Source organism: Heterodontus francisci, chromosome 26 (assembly GCF_036365525.1).
Source record: "Heterodontus francisci isolate sHetFra1 chromosome 26, sHetFra1.hap1, whole genome shotgun sequence".
Lineage (NCBI taxonomy): Eukaryota > Metazoa > Chordata > Chondrichthyes > Heterodontiformes > Heterodontidae > Heterodontus > Heterodontus francisci.
In genome coordinates this window covers 29494327-29519548 of record NC_090396.1, presented here as the reverse complement: position 1 = coordinate 29519548, position 25222 = coordinate 29494327, and the positions used below count along the sequence as shown (strand labels likewise).

At 42.5% G+C, this 25222-nt stretch overlaps 1 protein-coding gene across 9 annotated transcripts in view; it reads left to right on the top strand.

Annotated features, from left to right (window-relative positions):
- LOC137384241 (myocardin-like) overlaps positions 1–25222 on the top strand; it is a 755068-nt gene that overhangs the window by 151877 nt on the left and 577969 nt on the right. The gene's annotated exons all lie outside the window — the stretch shown is intronic.

Here is a 25222-nt window from a genome sequence, read left to right as displayed (position 1 = left end):
CCTCCTAGGACAATTTTTTCTTCCCAGAGGACCAGGTCATAGAACGTTTAGAGAAATAGAGTCATTTATGGCACAGAAGGAAGCCATTAGGTCCCTCGAGTACATGCTGGACAATGAGGGGGAGGAGGAAACAACAACATTTGTGGAGGATGACTGTGAGGCCTGGGTGTGAAATGGCACAAAGGTGAGAGTGAGTGAAAGTGTTGGCTTCTCAGAGAGAGAGGAATGAGTGGAGCTGCAAGGGTGTGTTGACCTGAGGCATGTTGTGCAGGAGAATGCTGGGAAAGCCAGAGTGTGAGGCTTAGTGCTTGACCGTGTTATGCCACTCACTTTTCCCACCTTCCTGAGGACCTGGACCCTCTTGGTGCACTTTTTGCAGGTTGGAGGGACCACACTCCTGCTGCTGACTTCCTCAGTCACTTCCATCCATGCCTGCTTGGTTGGAGAGAAACATAGGACTTAGCATGAGTAGGCCATTCAGCCCTTTGAGCCTGGTCTGCCATTCGATAAGATCATGGATGAACTGGTTGTGGTCTGAACTCCACTTTCCTGTCTGTCCCCCATTACCCTTGAGTCCCTTGTCTATCAAAGATCTATCTAACTCAGCCTTGAATAAATTCACTGACCCAGCTTCCAATGCTCTCCAGGGAAGAGAATTCCACAGACTAATGACACTTAAAGAAAACGAATTTCCTCATCTCCATCTTAAAAGGGAGACTTCTTATTCTTTAATTGCGTCCCCTAGTTCTAGGCTCCCCCACAAGCGGAAACATCCTCCCATTATCCACTTTATCAAGTCCTCTCAGATCTTGTATATCTCAATAAGATCACCTCTCATTCTTCTAATCTCCAATGGGTAAGGGCCAATCTGTTCAACCTTTCTTCATAAAATAATCCCTTCGTCCCCAAAAATAGTCGCGTGAACCTTCTCTGAACTGCTTCTAATGAAATTATATCCTTTTTCAAATAAGGAGACTAAAACTTTACTCAGTACTCTAGATGTCGGCTCACCAAGGTCCTGTACAGCTGCAATAAAACTTCTCTACTTTTATACACGATTCTCCTTGCAATAAACACCAACATTCCATTTGCCTTCCTAATCTATTGCTATACCTGCATACTAACCTTTTGTGATTCATGTACCAGGACTCCCAGATCCCTCTGTACCACCGAGTTCTGCAATCTCTCTCCATTTAAATAGTATACAGCTTTTCCATTCTTCCTGCCAAAGTGGACAAGTTTGTACTTGCCCACATTATACTTCAGCTGCCAATTTTTTGCCCATTCAGTTAACCTATCTATGTCCTTTTGTAGACTCTTTACCTCCTCTTGAAAACTTACTTTCCTTCCTATCTTTGTGTCATCGGCAAATTTAGCTACCATACATTTGGTCCCTTCATCCAAGTCATTGATATAAATTGTAAATAGATGAGGTCCCAGCACTGATCCCTGTGGCACTCCACTAGTTACAGCTTACCAACCCAAAAAAGACTAATTTATCCCCACTCTCTGCTTCCTGTTAGCTAACCAGTCCTTTATCCATGCTAATATGTTACCCCCGACACCATGTACTCTTATCTTGTGTAGTAACCTTTGATGTGGCACCTTATCAAATGCCTTTTGGAAATCTAAGTACACCACTGAACAAAGTTCCCCTTTATCCTTGCTTGTTACTTCCTGAAGAACTCTAATAAATTAGTTAAACACAATTTCCCTTTCACAAAACCATGTTGACTCAGTCTGATCCCATTATGATTTTCTAAGTATCCTGCTATAACCTCCTTCATAATGGATTCTAGTAATTTCCCTATGACAGATGTTAGGATAACTGGCCTATAGTTTCCTGCTTTCTGTCTCTCTCCTTTCTTGAATAAAGGTGTTACGTTTGTTATTTTCCAATCCGCTGGGACCCCTCCAGAATGTAAGGAATTTTGGAAGATTATAACCAAAGCCTCTACTATCTCTGCAGACATTTCTTTTAAGAACCTAGGATGCAGGCTATCTGGTTCGGGGAACTAGTCAGCCTTTAGGTCTAATAGTTTTGCCAGCACCTTTTCCCTGATGATCGTGATCATTTTAAGTTCATCCCTACCTTTTACCTCTTAATTTTCAAGTATCTTTGGCGCATTTTCTAAATCTTCTACAGTGAAAATAGACACAAAATACCTGTTCAACGCCTCCGCCATTTCCTCATTTTCCAGTATCAATTCCCGAGACTCATTTTCTAGAGGACCAACACTAGCTTTAGTTACTCTTTTCCTATTTATATACTTGTAGAAACTCTTTCTATCTGTTTTTTATATTACTAGATAGTTTTCTCTCATACTCTACTTTCTCCCTCTTAATTTCTTTTGTTATTCTTAGCTGGTTCTTAAAATCTGTCCAATCTTCTGACCTACCACTAATCTTTGCAGATTTGTACAATGTTTCATTTAATTTGATATTATCCTTAACTTTCTTATTTAGCCATGGATGATGCATCCTTCGCAACGGATCTTTCTTTCTCACTGGGATAAATCTTTGCTGAGAGTTATTAAACATCTCTTTAAAAGTCTGCTACAGCATCTCTGTTGTCCTACCTTTTAACCTAGTTCCCCTGTTCACTTTAGCTAGCTCTGCCTTCATATCTTTGTAATTACTTTTATTTAGGTTTAAGACACTAGTCTTAGACCCACACTTCTCCCTTTCAAACTGAACGTGAAATTCTATCATACGAATTAGGGGTAGAAGCAGACCATTCGGCGCAGTTGGCCTCCTCCGCCATGTTATGATCATTGTCGCCTAGAGGTCCTTTACCATGAGATTATTGATTAATCTTGTCTCATTGCACATTACCACGTCTAGAATATCATGCTCCCTGGTTGGCTCTAGAATGTACTGCTCTAAGAAATTGTCCCAAATACACCCTTTGAACTCATTTTCCAGGCTACCTTTGCCAATCTGACTTGCCCAATCTACATGTAGCCACCATGACTATTGAGGTACCTTTCTTATAGGCCCCATTTATTTCTTCTATATACTGTCCTACAGTGTAGCAACTGTTAGGGGGTCTATAAACTACTCCCACAAGTGCCCTCTTATGTTTCCTATTTCTTATTGCTACCCAAACTGATTCTACATCTTGCTCTTATGAGCTAAATTCATCTCTCGCTACTGTCCTAATGACATCCTTAATTAACAAAGCTACCCCACCACATTTTCTTAGCTTCCTGTCTTTTTGAAATGTCGAATACCCTTCCCAGCCTTGGTCACCTTGCAACCATGTTTCTGTAATGGCTATCAGGTCTATCTGTGCTATCAATTCATCTATTTCGTTATGAATGCTGTGCGCATTCAGATACAGAGCCTTTAACTCTGTCTTTTAACCATTTCTGCAATCTTTGGCCTTATGTGCTGTTGCAGTCTTATGTTTGTATGCTTTGTCCCCTCCTGCCAGACTCTGGTTATCATTACCCAAATGGCTACCCTGCTCTAATACCTCATTGTTTCCCTTTGATTTACCAAATCTCCTCTCACGTGATCCTTTCCCCCCACTGTTTAGTTTAAAGACCTCTCTACCAACCTAGTTATACGACTCACCAGAACACTGGTCCTAGCATGGTTCAGCTGAAGAGCGTCCCAATGGTACAGGCCCCACTTTCCCCAGTACAGGTACCAATACCCCATGAATCGAAACCCATTTCTACCACAGCAATCTTTGACCCACACATTCATCTCTCTAATCTTATTTGCCCTACGCCAATTTGCTCGTGGCTCAGGTAATAATACAGACATTATTACCTTTGAGATTATGCTTTTTAATTTAGCCCCTAGCTGCTCATAATCACTATGCAGAACCTCTTTCCTAGCCCTACCTATGTCATTGGTATCAACGTGGACCATAACAACTAGATCCTCCCCCTCCCACTGCAAGTTCCTTTCCAGCCCCAAGCAAATGTCCTGAACCCTGGCACTGGGCAGGCAACACAGCCTTCTGGACTCTTGCTCTGGTCCACAGAGAGCTGTATCTATCCCCCTGACTATACTTTCTCCTAAGACCACTACATTACTAGTTACTCTCCCTCGCTGAATGGCTTCCTGTACCACAGTACCATGGTCAGTTTTCTCATTCACCCTGCAGCCATATAAGCTGAAAGAACCTCAAACCTGTTGGACAATTGCAAGGGCTGAGACTCCTCCACATCTGCCTTCTCGATCCCCTTACCTAACTCACTCGCAGTCACACCCACCCCCCACCACCCCCCCCCACACCCCCCCATCCCTGACCACTAACCAAATCAGAAGACACTATCCTATGTGGTGTGACTGCCTTCTGGAACAAAGTATCCAGGTAACTTGCCCCCTCCCTGATGCATCGCAGTGTCTGTAGCTCGGCCTTCAGCTCACCGACTCTTGAGCCGAAGCTCTTCGAGCCGTAGACACTTACTGCAGACATGGTTGCCGTGGATCACATTGGTCTCCACTAGCTCCCACATACCTGCCCTGCCATCCTGATTGTGTTTTAAATAACGAATTATTTACTTAATTTTTTGTAATTAACGCCTCTCACCAGCACTTACTGTATGAATTGGTAATTACCTTGGTAATACAATCAACCTTACCATTTAAAAATAACGGAGGTTGTCCTCTTCCTCCTGTCCTTGGAAGAGCTCACCTCACTACCTCACTGCAGTCCCTTGGATCCTGCAGCCGTACCTGCAGGTGAGAGCGAGAGACCTGGGTGGGGGACGGTGGCAGGGAGGCTGGTGGGGGTTGGGGGGTGGGGGGTGGTGAGGAATGCAGTCTTCCCAGGTCTCCTCTCCATTCCTGTGGTTGCTGCAGCCTCAGAAATCCATGTCCAGTTGAGCCTTTCTGAACCATGCCATTATCCGTTTAATTAGAAATCCTTCCTTTGACAGGTCCAGCGCATGATCCTGCCCACCCTCCTTTATTAATCAGAGAACCCTGAGACAGGATGCTAATGCCTAAGTTCAGTTAAAGAGCCTCGGCAACGCTCGCTTCAGCTGTCAACAGGTTCCTAACCTGCTAATCGTCCCATTGTTTCGGCGGGGACTAAGGTCAGAGAATTCAGCCCGCAGAATCTGAACCAGGAAGCGTAAGTTAGAATATTGAATTCAATGGCAAATCGAAAGTGAAATGAAGAAAGATGGAATTGAGAGAGAGAGAGATAAATGAAACAGAAAGAAAAAGTCTTCAGCCAATTCAATTCATTTCACTTAATATCAAGAAATGGCTGAAGGCACAGGATACAGCAAAGACTATGGGCACTGACAACATCCTGACTGTAGTACTGAAGATTTGTGTGCCAGAGCTAGCCGTGCCTCTAGCCAAGTTGGTCCAGTGCAGCTACAACCCGACACAGTATCCACAAAATGCAGGACAAATCCAATCCTGCCAATTACCGCCCCATCAGTCTATTCTCAATCATCAGCAAAGTGATGTTAGGTGATTGCGACAGTACTATCAAGCGGCATTTATAATAACCTCCTCAATGCTCAGTTGGGTTCCATCAGGATCACTCGGCTCCAGACCTCATTGTAGCCTTGGTCCAAACATGAACAAAGAGCTGAATTCCAGAGGTGAGGGAAAAGTGGCTGCCCTTGACATCAAGGCACCCTAGTAAAATTGAAGTCAATGAGAGTCGGGGGAAAGCTCTCCACTGACTAGAGTTATACATAGCACAAATACTCCTGCTTGTTGGAGCTGATCTTCTCAGCCGCAGGACACCGCTGAAGGAGTTTCTCAGCAGAGTTTCCTACTTCATCAATGACCTTCCCTCCATCATAAAGTCAGGAGTGGGGATGATAGCTGATGATTGCACAGTTTCAGTTCCATTCGCAACTCCTGAGATAATGAAGCAACCTGTGTCCACATGCAACAATACCTGGACAACATTCAGGCTTGGGCTGATAAACGGCAAACAATATTTGCATCACACAGGTGCCAGGCATTGACCATCCCCGCTTGACGTTCAATGACATTACCATCGCTGAATCCCCCACCATCAACATCCTGGGCGGATCATCATCGACCAGAAATGTAACTGGACTAGCCACTTAAATACTCTGTCTACAAGAGCAGGTCAGAGGCTGGGAATTCTGTGGTGAGTAACTCATCTCCTGACTCCCCAAAACCTTTCCACCATCTCCAAAACACAAGTCAGGAGTGTGATGGAATATTCTCCACTTGCCTGAATGAATGCAGCTCCAACAACAGTCAAGATGGATGAACTTGACTTGGTGCAAGATAGGAAGCTGGCAGATATCTGTGGAACAATATGCATCTTTTGGGTTTGAAACCCATGGAAGGTAACTCCAGCGTGCTGTAAAACCAGGTTTGCAAAGTGGTCAGGGGGTCATTGGACTTCCTGGACACTTCATAAACTAGTATATATCCACAGCTGATCCAATGGACTGAGAGTGTGGTTGTCTGCATATTTAAAGTATATTCTTAGCCAGGAGTGGGACACTACGTGATAAGATGTTTAAATGAATACATGTGCACGAGGTAGCAGGATACACATGTGAACTGGGAAAATGAGGGTTAGTAGGCTATTCAACCAATAGTGGGCATTAATGAACTGATCATATTTTATTGTTTTTTATAGGGCATGCAGTAATAGATCTCACAAAATTTAACACTAGGTTTGCAGGATGTAAGTTTTGTTGGTCAGTTGCGAAATTACTATTGAGAATTGTTTCTTTTTTAACGATTGAGTTCCTCCGAAGCCAAAGTCTACTTATTTACTCCAGGAAATCTCGACAACTTCTCCGTACACTAATCATAAAAGCATTTACTCAAACTTCCAATTACAAACCATGTTTATAAACAGTGATTGTTAACATTAAACTGAGAGCGTACGATTATGTACTATAATGCCTACTGCAAAGTTTATATAAAAACAGATTTCTCTCTTTTTATCCTCAAACCCATATATGTTTATCAATTTTTTACTGATTTGAAATACTTCAAAGGAGGGCACTAACTCCTGCACAGAGATACTGTTTTTCTCAACTTGATCCAAAATTCAACCATCATATGCTACCTAGTTCATGCTTAAACAGATTAAGAATCTTTTATCCAAATGCAGCATTGTGTGGTCAGTGTTCTGTTATTTTTTATTCAGGTTCATAAGGCTGTATAGTCAACAAGATGTTCATAGATCCTATTTGCACAGTTGTTTAACATTTGGAACACAACCTTTGAATGGCCTGTGTAAAGGTTTCTTTACATTTTATAACTATTTCTGCTTCGTTTTGCAGCAAATGACCTGCTTGCACTGCACTTTTCTCTCTCTTTTTTATGTTTGATGTGTTATGTCCAAAGAAACACTCATATTGGTGTGGTAATAGCTAGTTGCTTTTATTTCCTGCCACTCTAGAATATTCCATCAGAGAATAACAAAATAATAGAAGAAAAGACATTGGGGTGTAATTGCTACAGTGTGCTTGCTCCAATTAAGGGGTCATTTAGCGTTTGTTAATAAGATGCAAGTACCGTAGATATTATACTGGTGAGTGGCAGTCTTTATAGGTAAGTTGAGGCCCACTGTGTTCAGACAGATATTGTACAGTTCGTCGTCCTCCAGTGGACTTCCAGTGCTGAGACTTGACCATTCGTCCTCTTTGGAAGGTACAGAGAAATTAATTTCTTTTAATGGAGAAAAAAGTGAAAATAAAGAGTATAGAATCCACATTAGAGTACTTCTAATGATTAACTGCTAAACTAAGGTCATGTAAAAGTTTTTATTCTGTAGCATCGCAGTCCAATCATTCAAAATAGGTGGCTTTCACCCAACTTTTTGTGGGTCTACATGCCCATTGATTGCTTCCAGCTCTTGCTGCTGATATTCAGGCAATGCATCCAACGGTAGGGGAGTCACACATCTAAAGTCTACTGTAATACAAAGTCACTTTTCGAAAGAGTTAATGTCGAGTCTCTGTGGCAAATCTGACTCATTAGCATAATCTTCATTTTGTGCTTGGGTTGCTGCTCAGTGTGAACAAGTAAGACTCATGCCTGGCAGAATATGTTGGGATACTTACTGGCATGAAGAAGCAAGTTCCAGCTTTTACCAAAGATCTTCAAGTTTAGTTACAAGCGAATAAATTGTTTATTTAAATATGTATAGCTGCTTTGTACATAAATAAATTTAGGAACACTAAAAAAGTGAAATGGGTGTTCTTCCAGACAACCGAACATAAAAGTACCGATGATTTTCTAAGTTAGCTGGCACAAAATTCACGTTGTGTCTCAGCAAATATACCTTCAATACTGTGATAAAATCTGACAGTGCATAATGCCGTGTCATATTTGGTTAATAATGAACTAACTCTACTTGACATGTGAAGGAGATTTTAAGATGAATGATTGGGTATTCACTCTCAAAGATCTTACTACTTTTTGGGAGAGATGAAAAACAAGGACCTAAATAATTTGTGCAAAGAAGTGTCTATGACCTCATTAAAAGTCATATAGAAGTGCTTAAGTTATTAGCCACTTAAGAAACTGAAGGCCTAAGTTATAGGAATTGTTATTTTGTTTTTATTATAATTCAATCTCACAATTCAATCATTAAGATGCAAAATAGTTGATTACTTTTAGCGTGTGTTATACTTGAAATTTTCTATTCCTGCTTTTTAAACATTATTTTGTGGGGATGCTATGATTTCATTGTGTAACAGGGTTTAACTGTTTCACAGTGTACTTCTGTAGAAACCTTTGGTAATATTTTAAATCAAAGCTCATACAAAAACTGATAAATATCTAAATTAAAGATAATGTGAAGACAATTTTCAAGGAATGGGGAATAGTGTCATTTATTTTTAGTGTATCAGGTTGAGAGATGTCCCACTGAGAGTGGAACTCTAAGTATAGCATAAGTTAGATGCAGGACATGGCTGCCTGCAGCATATATATGCAGATAACAACATTCTTGCTGGATTCTTGCTTGTCAACATAATGATGACTAAGGAGCTAGGGAGAATAAGTAGGAATTTTTGCATAGAATTAGCTTCCCGAAGATGAAGATGACGCTTCCAATGTGGAAAAGAGTGCAGAAAGATGAGTGCCGCAAAGGGTAGTGAGGAGATGGAGTTTAGATTCCTCATAAGTTGCAACACCTGGTGAAAGAGAGATATGTGAAAGAGATGAAAGACTGCATGGGCGCCAGATGGAAAAGTTTTTGATGGATGAAGCGGAGCACTCGAGAAGGGAAAATGCATCATTGGATGTAGAAAGGAAAGCCCTGATTCGGGAGTTGGTGTTGAGAAAGCTAGACAAAGACTGGTTACTTTTGGAACTGGCTGTGCAAGTATGTTGGGTTAAACTAGAAAAAAACTAAGTGGCCAATGCACAAATAGCAGCTTGGCTCATCACTGAGTCAGAAGGTTGAAGGTTTCAAGTAGCACTATAGATTTGATCACATAATCCAAGCTGAAATTTAGTGTGTTGGATGCGCTATCTTTCGAATGAGACTTTTATTTCAAAGTCTCTCACAAATATGTTAGTGACAGCATTGTGAAGTTTTTGGAGAAAATTCCTGTCATGGTCAAATAGTTGCTATGTGTGTTTGTTGGCTACTGTGAAGTGGTGTCAGAGATGCCTGAATTTCATAGAATCATAGAATAATACAGTGCAGAAGAGGCCCTTTGGCCAATCAAGTCTGCACCAATGCATTAAAGACACCTGACCTGTCTACCTAATCCCATTTGCCAGCACTTGGCCCATAGCCTTGAATATTATGATGTGCCAAGTGCTCATCCAGGTACTCTTTAAAGGATGTGAGGCAACCCGCCTCTACCACCCTCCCAGGCAGTGCATTCCAGACCGTCACCACCCTCTTGGTAAAAAAATTCTTCCTCAAATCCCCGTTAAACCTCCTGCCCCTCACCTTAAACTTGTGTCCCCTCGTAACTGACCCTTCAACTAAGGGGAACAGCTGCTCCCTATCCACCCTGTCCATGCCCCTCATAATCTTGTACACCTCGATAAGGTCACCCCTCAGTCTTCTCTGCTCCAGCGAAAACAACCCAAGCCTATCCAACCTCTCTTCATAGCTTAAATATTCCATCCCAGGCAACATCCTGGTGAATCACCTCTGCACCCCTTCCAGTGCAATCACATCCTTCCTATAATGTGGCGACCAGAATTGCACACAGTACTCCAGCTGTGGCCTTACCAAAGTTCTATACAACTCCAACATGACCTCCCTGCTTTTGTATTCTATGCTTCAATTGATGAAAGCAAGTGTCCCATATGCCTTTTTCACCACCCTATTAACCTGCCCTTCTGCCTTCAGAGATCTATGGACAAACACGCCAAGGTCCCTTTTGTTCCTCGGAACTTCCCAGTGTCAGGCCATTCATTGAATACTTCCGTGTCATATTACTCCTTCCAAAGTGCAACACCTCACACTTTTCAGGGTTAATTTCCATCTGCCACTTTTCTGCCTATTTGACCATTCCGTCTATATCTTAGTGTAACCCAAGACACTCAACCTCACTGTTAACCACTCGGCCAATCTTTGAGTCATCTGCGAACTTACTGATCCTATGCCCCACATAGTCATCTATGTTGTTTATATAAATGACAAACAATAGGGGACCCAGCACAGATCCCTGTGGTTCACCACTGGACACTGGCTTCCCGTCACTAAAACAGCCGTCTGTCATCGGTCTCTGTCTCCTACAGCTAAGCCAATTTTGAATCCACCTTATCAAGTTACCCTGTATCCCATGTGCATTTGCTTTCTTGATAAGTCTCCCATGTGAGACCTTGTCAAAGGCTTTGCTGAAATCCATGTAAACTACATCAACTGCACTACCCTCATCTACACACCTGGTCACATGCTCAAAAGATTCAATCAAATTTGTTAGGCATGACCTCCCTCTGACAAAGCCATGCTGACTATTCCTAATCAACTTTTGCCTCTCCAAGTGGTGATAGATTCTCTCCTTCAGAATTTTCTCCAATAGTTTCCCTACCACTGACGTGAGATTCACTGGTCTGTAGTTCCCTGGCTTATCTCGACAACCTTTCTTAAATAGTGGGACCGCATTAGCTGTTCTCCAGTCCTCTGGCACCTCCCTTGTGGCCAGAGAGGAATTAAAAATTAGGGTCAGAGCCCCTGCAATCTCCACCCTCGCCTCCCACAGCATCCTGGGACACAAATTGTCCAGACCTGGAGTTTGTCCACTTTTAAGCCTTCCAAAACCTCCAATACCTTGTCACTCCCTATGACAATTTGCTCAAGAACCTCACAGTCTCTCTCTAAGTTCCATATCACCATCCTCATTCTCTTGGGTGAAGGCAGATGTGAAGTATTCATTCAACACCCTACCAATGTCCTCTGACTCCACCCACAAATTTCCCCCTTGGTCCCGAATGAGTCCCTACTCTTTCCCTGGTTATCCTCTTCCTATTGATATACTTATAGAATATCTTGGAATTTTCCCTGTTTTACCAGCCAGAGCTTTCTCATATCCCCTCTTTGCTCTCCTAATTGCTTTCTTAAGCTCCATCCTACACCTTCTGCACTCCACTAATGCATCCGTTGATTTGCTCTCCTTGTATTTGCTAAAAGCCTCTCTTTTCCTTCTCATCATACCCTGAATGTTTCTGGTCATCTATAGTTCTCTGGGCTTGTTGCTCCTACCTAGTACCCTAGAGGGAACATGTTGGGCCTGTACCCTCCCCATTTCCTTTTTGAATGCCCCCCCCACTGCTCTTCTGTAGATTTCCTGACAAGTAACTCTTTCCAGTCTACCTTGGCCAGATCCTGCCTTATTTTACTAAAATTCGCTCTCCCCCAATCCAAAATCTTTTTTTGCAACTTGTCTATTTCTTTCTCCATAACAAGCTTAAATTGTACCATGTTGTGGGTCGCTATCACCAAAATTGTCCCCCACCAACACATCAACCACCTGTCTGGCTTCATTCCCCAGAATTAGGTCCAGCACTGCACCCTCCCTTGTTGGACCTTCTCCATATTGAGCTAAAAAGTTCTCCTGTATACATTTTAAGAACTCCACTCCATCTAAGCCCTTAACACAATTTCAGCTCTTCCAATGAATAGCTAATGCTAGCTGCATGTCTGAATCATTTTAATGAGGTTCCAGCATGAATTTCATGTGCTGTGCACGCCCCTTCCCTCGCACCCCAGTATTCGGGCATGATCTAAGTTCTCGGCCTATGTTTTTGTGAGCCGTGTGATTCAATTCAGTGGCTTCTATCTTAATATATCTTTTTTTCCTGTCAGGCTTTTGTGCACTTACTTATTTTTGTGATGATCCAAGATTAATAGGATTCCTTTTGCCAAAACTGTATATTCAGGCTCCCATTTACTTGCATCTCTCACATGGACTTCCCATGTGCCCTTTTACAGTTGGAAGCTGGCATGATTCCTACTGGAAAGGTGTCAATGGAGGCTGCCAGTTTCAGTGATTGGTCAACTGGAGGAACCTCCTGGACTCGTCTCTAAGTTGCAGCACTCCATTATGTTAAACGAACATGCCTTGTGTTGTGGCTGAAAACTGATGTTTGACACCACGATTTGTATACATGACCATTGGCTTATCATTCCAGTATCAATGCTACTGAATCACTTAGAGCAGAAGGTTAGAAACATTAGCATCTGATAGCAAAATATAAGTTCTGTTTTGAAAGGACCCATCATTGAATTGTAGTGAAGGGTCCGACTTTTTTTTTCAGAAGCTGACTGAGCTGCTGTGCATATCCAGGGTTTCCTGTATTTATTTTAACCCATTTAGATATTGTTAGTCGTAAGAGGCAAACAATGTCCATTTCTACATGTTGCACAAAAGAGGGTATGTGGTTCAAATGACCTTACGTCTCCTTGTATAAAAGCAAAATGCTGCCGATGCTGGAAATCTGAAGTAAAAACAGAAAGTGCTGGAAATACTCATTAGGTCTGGCAGCATCTGTGGAGAGAGAAGCAGAGTTAACATTTCAGGTCAGTTCTGATGAAAGGTCACAGACCTGAAATGTTAACTCTGCTTCTCTCTCCACAGATGCTGCCAGACCTGCTGAGTATTTCCAGCACTTTCTGTTTTTATTACTTCTCCTTGTGATGGTTCAAGTATTAATAGGCTACCGTTCAAAGATGGTTCATTTTTTGGTTTTGGCATTGAAATATTTATTTTTCTGTAGAAAACAAAATGTTCTAGTTTTATTTTAATCAGAGAATCCACAGTCAAACTGCATATTTTGATTTTTACCTATATACTTATGCTTTGAAGGTCCCCAAAGATACATAAATATATATTGAAAGAAGTTCAAAATATGCAAACCATTTTCCGTATGTGGATTTTTTTTCATATAGGAAACCAAGAAATAGATTAACACTAATAATGAAGAAAGCTTAATATGAAGATGCAAAAGATTAGATTTCATTGGAGAAAGTTTAAAGATTCAAAGAAATGCTTTGTAGTATTACAGTACCCTTATGGTGCCATTTTGCATCATGTGAGGTGGTTATGGGAGCACAATTTGAAGATGGTGATATAACTCGGGAACTGATTTGTGATCTGATTCTTGAGTACACTAAAGTGCTGAGGAATTCTAGGAGGCCTTGTCATAATGATTTGTGCTGCATCCTTGCATAAACCTCATAATCTTACTTTCCAATGTTTTTAATGTTGGGTGAAATAAATGTTCCCTCCTATGCTCCACTAAGCATACATGTAGAATTCCTTTGCCACTGGCCTAGGTATGATCTGCAGTCAGCAGTATAATTCTGGCCTGCTGACCACACATTGCCCTCCACAAGTACTAGTCTGAGTATAATGTCATGCTTAAGTTTATTTTTTTCCATATGGCATGATTTTAGTAATAGCAGTAACCAGATAATTTTAACTGGTTGCTGTGGCATTAAGACAATCCCAACTTGGGAATTCCCGGTTTCAGTTTTTAAATAAATAATTGCCGCATTAACCGAGCTGGATTGCACAGTTATGAACAGCAAATAAGGTGACTTTATTATGTGACAAACCAACTTGGGAGTCAAAAGTTATTTCCAGGTGAGTTACCAAATGCAGCACCTACTTGTCGGTAATTCATCAGCCTACGTAATACAGGACGGACTTCAAGCCCTCATGAAAACTTTGCATTGGCAAATTGCAGCGATTAGACTTGAGTGAAAACATTTGTTCTGGCATCTCATCTCATGATTAATTATGTGCATGTGTGTTTTTTTCATTCCAGCGTAACCTGCTTATATTATCTGTGATTGTGTATTTTTTTTGTCTCATAAACTAGCCTTCATTTACATAATGAGATCATTTATAGACAAATAAATTGTATTCAAAAATGCTGCAGTGCATTAGGAAAGTGGGATGAGACTCCGCTTAAGGAAATAAGTATTGGGCAGTATTTGTGAAATTATTTTTTTCTTCTCATCTTTCAGAAATGACTGCAACCTATGTGTGATGCTTTACATTGCGAGGAACTTGTATTATTTCACAGAGTGGGTGACAAAGTAAATTTAGAATACAGTCTTGCAGTTCTAGAACTTGGCACTGAAGGCAATCTGAAATACAGATTGATGAGCAAGAAAGTTGCTTGCAGACATGTACATTTACAAAGTAAAAGGTTGGAAGTTTTAGGCCATTGCTAACATCTTAATGATCTGAACCCATATTCATAGTACTTTGTGCAAAGTGTCAAAACTCTGAATTTAAACAGAATATCTCTCTTGGGTGTCTGAGCTATTTATGCTGGTTTGCAGTCGTCAGAAAGCCATAATTTGCAAATGTTGCAGGCACATATGAGTTATGAGGGTTAAATGCATGAGCTGAAAAGACCTGGAACAGTCAGTTACTAATCAGATACTCAGAGGGGATGAAGAATCCCAGACTTCAGATGAATAATTGTCAAATTTTTACAAAAAGGTGTGTACTAATGTTTCCCCTCACCCTAAGCCCCCCCATGCCTCGAATCATTCAGGTGACCAGTGACATTTTCCCATTTCCATTTTATAAATAAGGTCGATCTCTTTCCTTCGTACAATCATTTTTCTCCAAGCTTGGACTATTCCCATTGCAGCAGGGAACGGCAAGTTTGCTCTGGCATGCACACATCTTGTAGCTGTCATTAATTAAGTGGTTTTGAAGGGACTGACTGATTTTGCTTGTTTTGATTCTGTTCTAACATTTAATCTGGTGGCTATGCCAAACTTGGTAAATTTTCACCAATGAAAACAGGTCAACTTGAATAACAGCTAAGGCTTTGAATCAATCTCGGGTTGGGAGTCTAAGCACTATTGATAGAGCTGATGATCCATTCCTGTAATTAGTTGACTTTGTGTGCGCCTATCTGCTTTAGTCTGCCTATCTGTCTCTGTGGTCTTTCTGTCTCTCCCTCTCATTTGAAGGGTGTAGCTTTGATGTGTTCCTATAGACTTGACTTCCAATGAAGCAGCCACCTTACTGTCACACAAATGGATCTGTGGTTTTACTGTTTTATACTCTGCACAAAGTTAGTTTCAAAGCTTTGGACAGATTTTCATTTATGCGAATGAGGATATGACAAATGAAAGATTGGGGAAATTCATATGGTAACCTATTTCTCAAAGTCACAAAGTCAAGTAGTTATAATTCGTCTGGGAATGGATCAGCAGCTGTATGGATCTGAAAAGATTATCTTTTACATTTTGCTTTTGAGAGCAAGCAACTTGGGAACAAAAAGGCAAAGTTAATCTGAAAGCCTCTTTCATCACTGTAGATGCAACATGTCTGCTGAATTGTGTCTGCTGAGTTGAGTAAATGGCCTTGGACTAGTTGCCTGCGGAGCCAAAAAGTATATCTTTAGGAAAGAAGATTCCTAAATGCTGAAAGGAGTTGCTCATTTTCATATCTTGAATAATGTAAATTTAAAGTATTCAGCATAACTTAAAATACATTGCTTTTGTTCACTACAGTGCACAGTAAATTGGCTCTGTTAGTTATAATTTAGAGGCCATAATTGTCAGTGTTATCACAAATGCATGAAAAATGTTCTCTTTTTGCTTAATTGTCCCAAAATATTCTTTTAAAATGATATATTTTCTCCTGTATATTTTTTCATCTCCAATGGTTATTTATGTGTCTCCTTTATTTCATGTTCTACTATCACTTTATGTGTCTGTGACCATTATTTTTCTCTCCATCAAAGCAATCTCCTGTGGGTTTTTTTCTTTGCCTTACTTCAGTACCAATTTTCATTAACACAGCATAGTGACAAAGATGTCTGGCCCTGATAGGTTGTTGTATGAATTTCCCTAATTCTTCAGTTCTTTGTAGACTGGGAGTGGAGAATCTACAACTAAACCACTGAACCAATTCTGTAAAGTACTATGGTCTGTGTGTCAACAACTCCCCATTACGTCTTGAAGTGCACTCACAAAATTCTCTCTCTATAGATTAGAACGTGTACGCTAATGAGAACTCTAAATAATGACAGGAAAAACTCAATTGTTCATGCTCCCATTATCCGTCAATATAAATAGTTTCAATTTAATCCTCCATAAACTTGAGGCCATCCAAAACTCTGCAGGTCGTATCCTAACTTGCACCAAGTCCTGTTCACCCATCACCTCTGTGCTCATCGACCTACAATGGCTCTTAGTTAAACAATGCCTCAATGTTAAAATTCTCATCCTTGTTTTCAGATCCCTCCATGGCGTCACCTCCTCCCTATCTCCGTAATCTCCTCCAGCCTCATGATCCTCAGATATCGGCTCTCATCTAATTCTGGCCTCTTGAGCATCCTCGATTTTAATCGCTGCCATGCCTTCAACTGCCAACGTCCTAAGCTCTGGAATTCACTCTTTGCCTCTCTACCTGACTTTCCTTCTTTAAGATACTCCTTAAAACCCTCTTCTTTAACCAAGCTTTAGACCATCTGCCCTAATATCTCCTTAAGTGGCTCTGTGTCAAATTTTGTTTCATAATGCTCCTGTGAAACACCTTCGGATATTTACTACACTAAAGGTGCTTTATAAATGCAACTTGTTGTTAATCCAAATTAAAGATGTTCATTTTAAGAACAACCTGTTGAAGGAGGATTAGAGAACCTTGAGTGTGCATCATTTTTCATTTTCTCCCCTGAAGTGCTTGCCTCCGTTATGGCTGACACTCAAAGTTCCACAGAACAATTGGGCCAAAACTGTATATTCACAATGTTATTTAAAGAGTAGAGCAATTTGGCTTTGTTGGGCTTAATCTGTATTTTACTGTCGATATAGCCTCCTTGTCATACTTTTGTGCCATACTTTTATCATTAAAATTTGTTACGTCTGTATTTATAATAATAACCACCTATGTAAACTTCTTCTACTTTCATTGTATAATCCAGCCAACAGGTGTCATTGTGGTGCAAATCTGAGCGTTTTCTCCCTCGAGCTCTGTTGCCTTTTTGGTTTATGTGCAGTTACGATTTTAAGCTAAATTTGTTTACAACTGTACTTTTATTTTAAAATGTTTTCAATCTTTTTATTTTCCTTTGCTTCAGTTACTTTACTTACACCTTTGATCTTGTCAGCATCTTTGCGTGATCGTTGCTCCCTAATGGTTCATTTCCCATTTATTAAGTCCTGCTCCAGGCCCATTCTTCAGCCATTTGGCCCACTGATTGAGGCCATTCCTGTGAGCTTTCTTGATCTCGTAACCTCTCCCAATAAATATGCTGCTCCCTTGCCATGACCACTCAATTTGCTCTTCAACTCAGTTCCTTTCTCAAGACTCCCCTGCCTGTTTTGTCCTGCTATGCTGTCTTCCATTATAACGCACTCAGCTCACAACCTGTTCACTATTGGCAGGTGGCTTTTCTGGCCTTTGCTACACTCTACTGCTCTCCATATGTGTTCTTAGAAGGCTTAAATGCAGCAAACCCAAAATACAAGTTGCATAACAGGATGTGCGCTTACTGCAAGAAGAGTGCAGGAGTGAAAAGCGCATCTTAGAGAGTGAGCTGGAGGGACGTCTTATGAAATGATGTGTGGGGTGATATAAGGAAGTGAGGGGCAGAAAGATATTGGGGGCAAGGGGATGGAGGCCATGGGAATGTCGGATGAGCAAAAGAGTACTAGAACATACTAGTGGGCACAAACTGATGTAAAGCAGGTGAAGAGGTACAGAGAACAATAGTAGAGAGTCCTGGGAAAGTCACCTATGATCTTAGTTGGCAAAAGTTATAAAGGTAAAAAAGAAACAACTAGCATGAGGCAAATGTTTTACGGGGCTGAATTTTACCATCCCCTCAATGCCGTGGGTTGTGGCGGGAGACCCGTAAAATGCTAGCGGGAGCAGCCCACCACGACCCACAACGCCGAGAATGCCCCGCCGGATAGTGGTGGCGGCGAGGCATTGGTGCAGCCCCTCCGCCTTCATTAAAATATTTAAATTAGCCATATTAACATGCAAATGAACTTACTTGCCGCCGCCAGCTGTCCCACGCTGATTTTATGGCCAACCGGCCACAACTCACACGCCTTTGGAACTCCATTGGAGTTCCGAGGCAAGACACTGGAGGGGAGGGGGGAGGAATAAAATTATCAGAGCCATTGGTGGGGGCGGGGGTGGAAACGGGCAAAACTATTCCTGTTTGTTGTGGAGATGGTGGGAAGGGGTTAAGGGTCAAAGATACTGAAGTTTGGGGGGAAAGTTCAACATTTCAAGAAGTGTATTTTTGGGGGGATAGGTCTATTTATGTGTTTAGGACTCAGTGGTGGGGTGGGGGCGGTAGGATAGGGGATTCAGTATTACATTAAAGGTTTATTAATGTTTCTAGGCTCACCGGCACCTTTAAATATTTAAATATATCCTGAAGGGCTTGAAGCCCTTTATAAATGGCACCGGCACCTGCGCGGTGCAGCCAGACACTGTTGCCGGGGATGCGGTGACTGCCCCCTCTACATCATTGGGGGTGGATGCTCCGCCCCCTCCATTTAAATCAGCCCCCGCTGCAGAGTGCGGTGCGCTGATAAAATTCAGCCCAGTGAGTGCAGTGGGTTCTAAGGCTATTGGGATATTTGGGGTTAGTCGGTTCAAGGATGTATTAGATGATCAAACTGAAATATTAGGGATATGACAGAAATCACACCTGCCAAATGGAAACCTATTAATTTCATCATATGGAACACTACTTGAACCTTTTTTACTGGACATTGCACATAACTTGTTTAAAAAAAGACCACAGAGCTAAACAGGTGAAAACATGGTGGCACATTTGCATTCTTGAGAGACAGTTGAATAGAGAGATAATGGGAGTGCTCACTGATGCAATTAACAAGATTGGTCTGGGCAATCATGATTATTAACATTCTTTGTCTGTGTAAGAGCCAGAACTCCACATCCCACGAGTGTGACTGAAGAGCTTTGCAAATCAACAACCCTCCCAGAAGATGTTGCCTCAAACAAAGAGATGGTCACATGACTTACCGGCTGGCCAGACTGGGGACTGTTTGAATTGTCCTAGAGTCATAGAGTCGTACAGCATAGAAACAGGCCCTTCGGCCCACCTTGTCCATGCCGACCATAATGCCTATCTATACTAATCCCACCTGCCTGCATTAATTCCATATCCCTCTATGCCTTGCTCATTCAAGTACCTGTCCAGATGCCTCTTAAATGTTGCTACTGTTCCTGCCTCCATCACCTCCTCAGGCTCATTCCAGATACCTGCTATTTGTGTGAAAAATTTACCCCTTTGATCACCTTTAAACCTCCTCCCTCACACCTTAAATCTATGTCCTCTAGTTTTAGTCACCCCTACCTTGGGAAACGGACTCTGGCTATCTACCCTATCTATGCCTCTCATAATTTTATAGACCTCTATCATGTCCCCTCTCAGCCTCCTTCGCTCCAGGGAAAACAGACCCAGCCTATCCAATCTCTCTTTATAACTCAAGCCCTCCAAACCAGACAACACCTTTGTGAGTCTTTTCTGCACCCTCTCTAGCTTAATCATATCTTTCCTGTAGTGCGGTGACCAGAACTGCATACAGTACTCCAAATGCGGCCTAACCAACGTTATGTACAACTGTGACATGACGTCCCAACTCTTGTACTCAATGCCTCGGCCGATGAAGGCAAGCATGCCATAAGCTTTCTTTACCACCCTGTCTACCTGTTTTGCCACTGTCAGGGAACTATATACTTGCACCCCAAGGTCTCTCTGCTCAACAACACTCCCCAGGGCCCTGCCATTCACTGTATATGTCCTGCCCTGGTTTAACTTCCCAAAATGCATCACTTTGCACTTGTCTGCGTTAAATTCCATTTGCCAATCCCTTGTCTCACAGAAAGGGTTTGGAGACTGCGATGAAACTCAAAGGAGAAAGCACCTCTCTCTCTGTCTCTCTCTCCAGCAAAATCCCAGGACGGTAGCAGCTTAAGCCTCATGACAGAGCACCTCTTCAGCCTGCTGGTACCAGAGAAGAAAGTTGAAAATTGTGCACTAGGCCCCAGTGAGAACTCCAAGACTTCAACTTCAACCAAGAACTTTACATCAAAAACAAAAGACAGTAACTGAATTCCCTTTTTTGCCTACTTCAACCGCCCCCCCCCCCCCAATTCTTTCTTCCCCTCTGTATCTATTTGTGTGTGTGTTTATCTTGTATGCATGCTAGTGTGGTTGCGTAACGTATTTTAGTCATTTTAACTTGGAGTGATAAGGCGAATATAGTTACATTTTTCTTGCTTAAACCTAAGAAAACCAGTCTGATTGGTTCATTTGCAATTACAACTGGAGAGCAGTGAGCAAGGACTCACTGCAGTGGTAAGCTAAAAACACTGTATTTTAAAAGATAAACTCTGTTATAGCCAAACCAGCAAAGGGTAAAAGGGGAGCCTGAGACCCCGTCCTCACCCAGTCATAACAAGGGATCACAGGGCATAATTTAGAGCCACAAGCAGATCTTAATAATCGAAGTAGGGGCATATGCAGACACATACAGTCACTTGATCTTCAATTCATTTTATCATGCTGGCTGCCATTATTAATGCATTTTGTCACATTTCTTTTGCAAGTCTTACTTTTAGTTTGTTAATAAATTGCCTTAAAACTGCAACATTTGACTCCACTGCACTTCCTAAGACATTTGTCTCACAATAGTTGTTTCTTCGTTACCATTATAACTTTTACCAACTAAGATCATGGCCAGAATTTTACGCCCCACCAAAGAGCGGGTTGGTAGCGGGGGTGGGGAGTGTAAAATGGAGTGGGAGGCTCGCAGCTCGAGGGCCATTCCTGACCTGCTCCTGCCTCTGCCGCCATTTTACATGGAGCGGCGCCAGTGAGAAGCAGCCCGCCCGCCCCAGGCCAATCTCCAAGGCCCTCAAGTGGCCAGTTAACAGCCACTTAAGGATCTCTTCCCCACCGCTGCCACGGGGATTTTACCGTTGGCAGGAGGGGAGCCCAGGCCTGAGAAAAGCTGCCTGTAAAACGTAGGTGACCTTCTGATGGTTCGGGGGCCTCTTGATCGGGCACTGTGTGCCCGGCGGAGGGCCACCCCCGATGCTTCAACCACCCCCAATGCCCAACATGCCCCCTGTCCCCTCAATCGACCCCCCTTGCCTAGCCGGGGCCTGACCAATCACCTCTGGCAAGGCCCCATAAACTTACTTCTTTTCCGTCCTCTCCATCATCTTGATCTCGAAGCTGGGTTGCATTCCCAGCAGTGACCACTGCTCCTGGTGGCATTGCTGGGACTAAGAGCTGCCGGCTCAATGTGGTGGAAGACCCGCCTAAGACCAATTAAGGGCCTGGATCCCCAGGCCTGGCAGAGGCGGGATCAGCACTGACTTTTCGGTCGGTGGACGGCTCCCATCCGACAAGAGCAAAATTCCGACCATGGGTGACTTTCCTAGGACCCTCAACTATTGTTCTCTTCACCTGCTTTAGATCAGTTTGTGCCCACTAATATATAATATTTGCTATTTTATTTAATACACTTATTTAGATATATTGGCTTGAATGCCCAACCCACATGACCAGGATTTTAATTTAATTAACCAATTTCAATTTAGAAAGCTTTGGAAAAACACATTCAGTTAAATAGCCATTGCTTTTCTTTAATCCTTAACACGTTCTTGGAACAGAGCTCAGTGTTTCTGACTTCCAGTCAGGAACCGCTATAGATGAGTCAGTCGTGTATGGTAAACTTACTATGCTCTGTCAGATTAACCGCATCCATTAACTAAAAATGCTGACTGTCATCAGGTCTGGTGAACAGATGTTTCAGGCTCTAATGTAAAACAACTGTATAGTAATTCTGTTGCATGTTGTATAGGTTCAACTGATTGTCATAACTGTTGCGGTTTGTGTGGTTTTGCAAGCATGGAGTTACTGTAACATTACTTTAATGAATCAAACCAGTTTCAGAAAATGCTGTTGTGAAATTTTTAAACCAAGCCATTGTGACTGTGAAGCCAGCATTCAATAGTACAATCATGGAATAGAGATTCATGGATTGGACCGGTGATGCACAGTTGAGGAAACTGTTAAATTCATGATGAGAGGGAGAGATGTGCTGTATGCATATTGATGCAAAGTAATGTTTGCAAATGTTCTAAAGATAATTTCCAACATTTAGCAACATAAAACCGAATAAACTCTGCAAGCCAGCTGGTTGCTTAATAGATGGCATGAAGGAGCTAAAAATCAAATTTATAATATGGGAAGAGTCTATGCAATAAAATCAAAGTAAAACCATGGGCTGTCTCTTAAATGATGATTCCCTTAAAATAAAGAGGCAGTTTTATAACCCTGCAGTATGCTTGATTAATGACTTCGTAGCACTTCAGAGCTGCAGCTCACACGACAGTCATAGGGCCGGATTTTCAAAGGGCCACAGGATCGTCTCAGGATCCCGACACCTCTGGAACTGTTTCGAACTTTCAAATTAATGGCGGGGGGCAGGGAATGGGGATCACACATGCTGCCAATTAACAGCCCATTAAGCTCCTTTAGGAGCTGGTTAAAGGGCCAGGGGATTGAGGAAGGCAATTTTTAAATCAGATTTCGACGATCCCGGCCAATCTGGTGCCTGTTAGGATCCAACTGTCATGGTTGCCATGTGGCAAAAGCAAGTTTATTTCCATGCGTGGTGAGATTAAATTTGAGTGGCCAACTAGGTCCGCGCCAAGCATTGTACATCCATTTGGCATCCATGGTAACTTTCTGGCTTCGCTACCGATCTGGCTCTTTCATGAGCTGCCTGCTCTTCTCACCAAGGAAGCGACAGCCCCAAACATGGCTTCCGTGTGCCTTGCCTCTGGCACCAGGCAGGCAGCTCCCATCTCCCGGAGGCACTCGGCCCCGCTAACTCAGCACCGGGCTGGCAACCTGCCCAATTAGGGCATTAGCATTCAAAGATCACATCACTAGAGCAACGCAGCTGAATCACGGGGTCGGGACCCGGAGTTCATCAGGGTGTCAGGTGCCTGAGCCCACTTTGAAAATCTGGCCATAGAGTCATTGCAGCACCGAATGAGGCTATTTGGCCCATTGACTCCATGCCGTTCTCTGTAGAGCAATCCAGTCAGTCCCATTCCCCTGCTCTATCACCATAGCCCGACAGGTTTATTTCCCCCGAGTGCCTATCCAATTTCCTTTTGAAATCATTTATCATCTCCACTTCCACCACCCTCGTGGACAGTGAGTTCAGGTCATTACCATTCACTGCATAAAAAAGTTCTTCCTCACATCCCTCCTGTACCTCTTGCCCAAAACCTTAAATCTGTGCCCCCTAGTCAGCTAACAGGAACAGCCTTTCTTTGTCCATCTTATCTAACCTACCATAATCTTGTACACCTCTATCAAATCTCCGTTCAACCTCTTCTGCTCCAAGGAAAACATCCTCAGCTTCTCCAATCCAACTTTCAATCTAACCTTGTAGCTAAAATTTCTCATCCCTGGAATCATTCTGGTAAATTTCCTCTTGCCTTTCAAGGACCTTCACATCCTTTCGAATATGTTGTGACCAGATGTGTGGGGACGCACTACTCGAGTTGTGGCCTAAACAGAGCTTTATAAAAGTTAAGCATAACTTCCCTGATTTTGTAGTCAATACCTCTTTTTATGAAGCCCAAGATCCCATAGGCTTTGCTGACTACCCTCTCAATATGTCCAGCCACCTTCAAAGATCTACGCACATGAACCCCCAGGTCCCTCTGTCCCTGCACAACCTTTAAGACTGTACCATTAAGTCTATATTGCATCTCCTTATCCCTTCTGTCAAAATGCATCACCTCACACTTCTCTGCATTAAATTCCATCTGCCACTTGGCTGCCCATTCTGTTAGCCTATCTAAGTCCTGTTGCAGTCATTTGGTATCATCCTCACTGTTTGCCACACCTCCAAGTTTGGTATCATGATAACATTTCGAAATTTTACACTGTATTCCAATATCCAGGGAGAAAGGGAGGCGGTGGCGTAGAGGTATTATCACTGGACTCGTAACCCAGAAACCCAGGGTATTTCTCTGGGGACATGGGTTTGAATCCCACCACGGCAGAGGTGGAATTTGAATTCAATTAATAAATCTGGAATTAAAAAGCTAGTCTAATGGCAGCCATGAAACCATTGTCGATTGTCACAAAAATCCATCTGGTTCACTAATGTCCTTTAGGGAAGGAGATCTGCTGTCCTTATCTGGTCTGGCCTACATGTGACTCCAGATCCACAGCAATGTGGTTGACTCTTAACTGTTCTCTGAAATGGCCTAGCAAGCCATTCAGTTGTACCTAACCGCTCCAAAGTCGATAAGGAATGAAACCAGACGGACCACCCTGCATTGACCTCGGCACCAGAAATGACAACGGCAAACCCAGCCGTGTCGACCTTGCAAAGTTCTCCTGATTGACATCTGAGGGCTTGTGCCAAAGTTGGAAGAGCTGTCCCACAGTCTAGTCAAGCAACAGCCTGACAAGGTCATACTCATGGAATCATACATTACAATGTCCCAGACACGACCATCACTATCCCTGGGTATGTCCTGTCCCACTGGCAGGACAGACCCAGCAGAGGTAGCAGCACAGTGGTATACAGTCACGAGGGAGTTGCCCTGGGAGTCCTCAACATTGACTCCAGACCTCATAAAGTCTCATGGCATCAGGTCAAACATGGGCAAGGAAACCTCCAGCTGATTACCACCTACTGCCCCCCCTTCAGCTGATGAACTAGTACTCCTCCATGTTGAACACCACTTAGAGGAAGCATTGA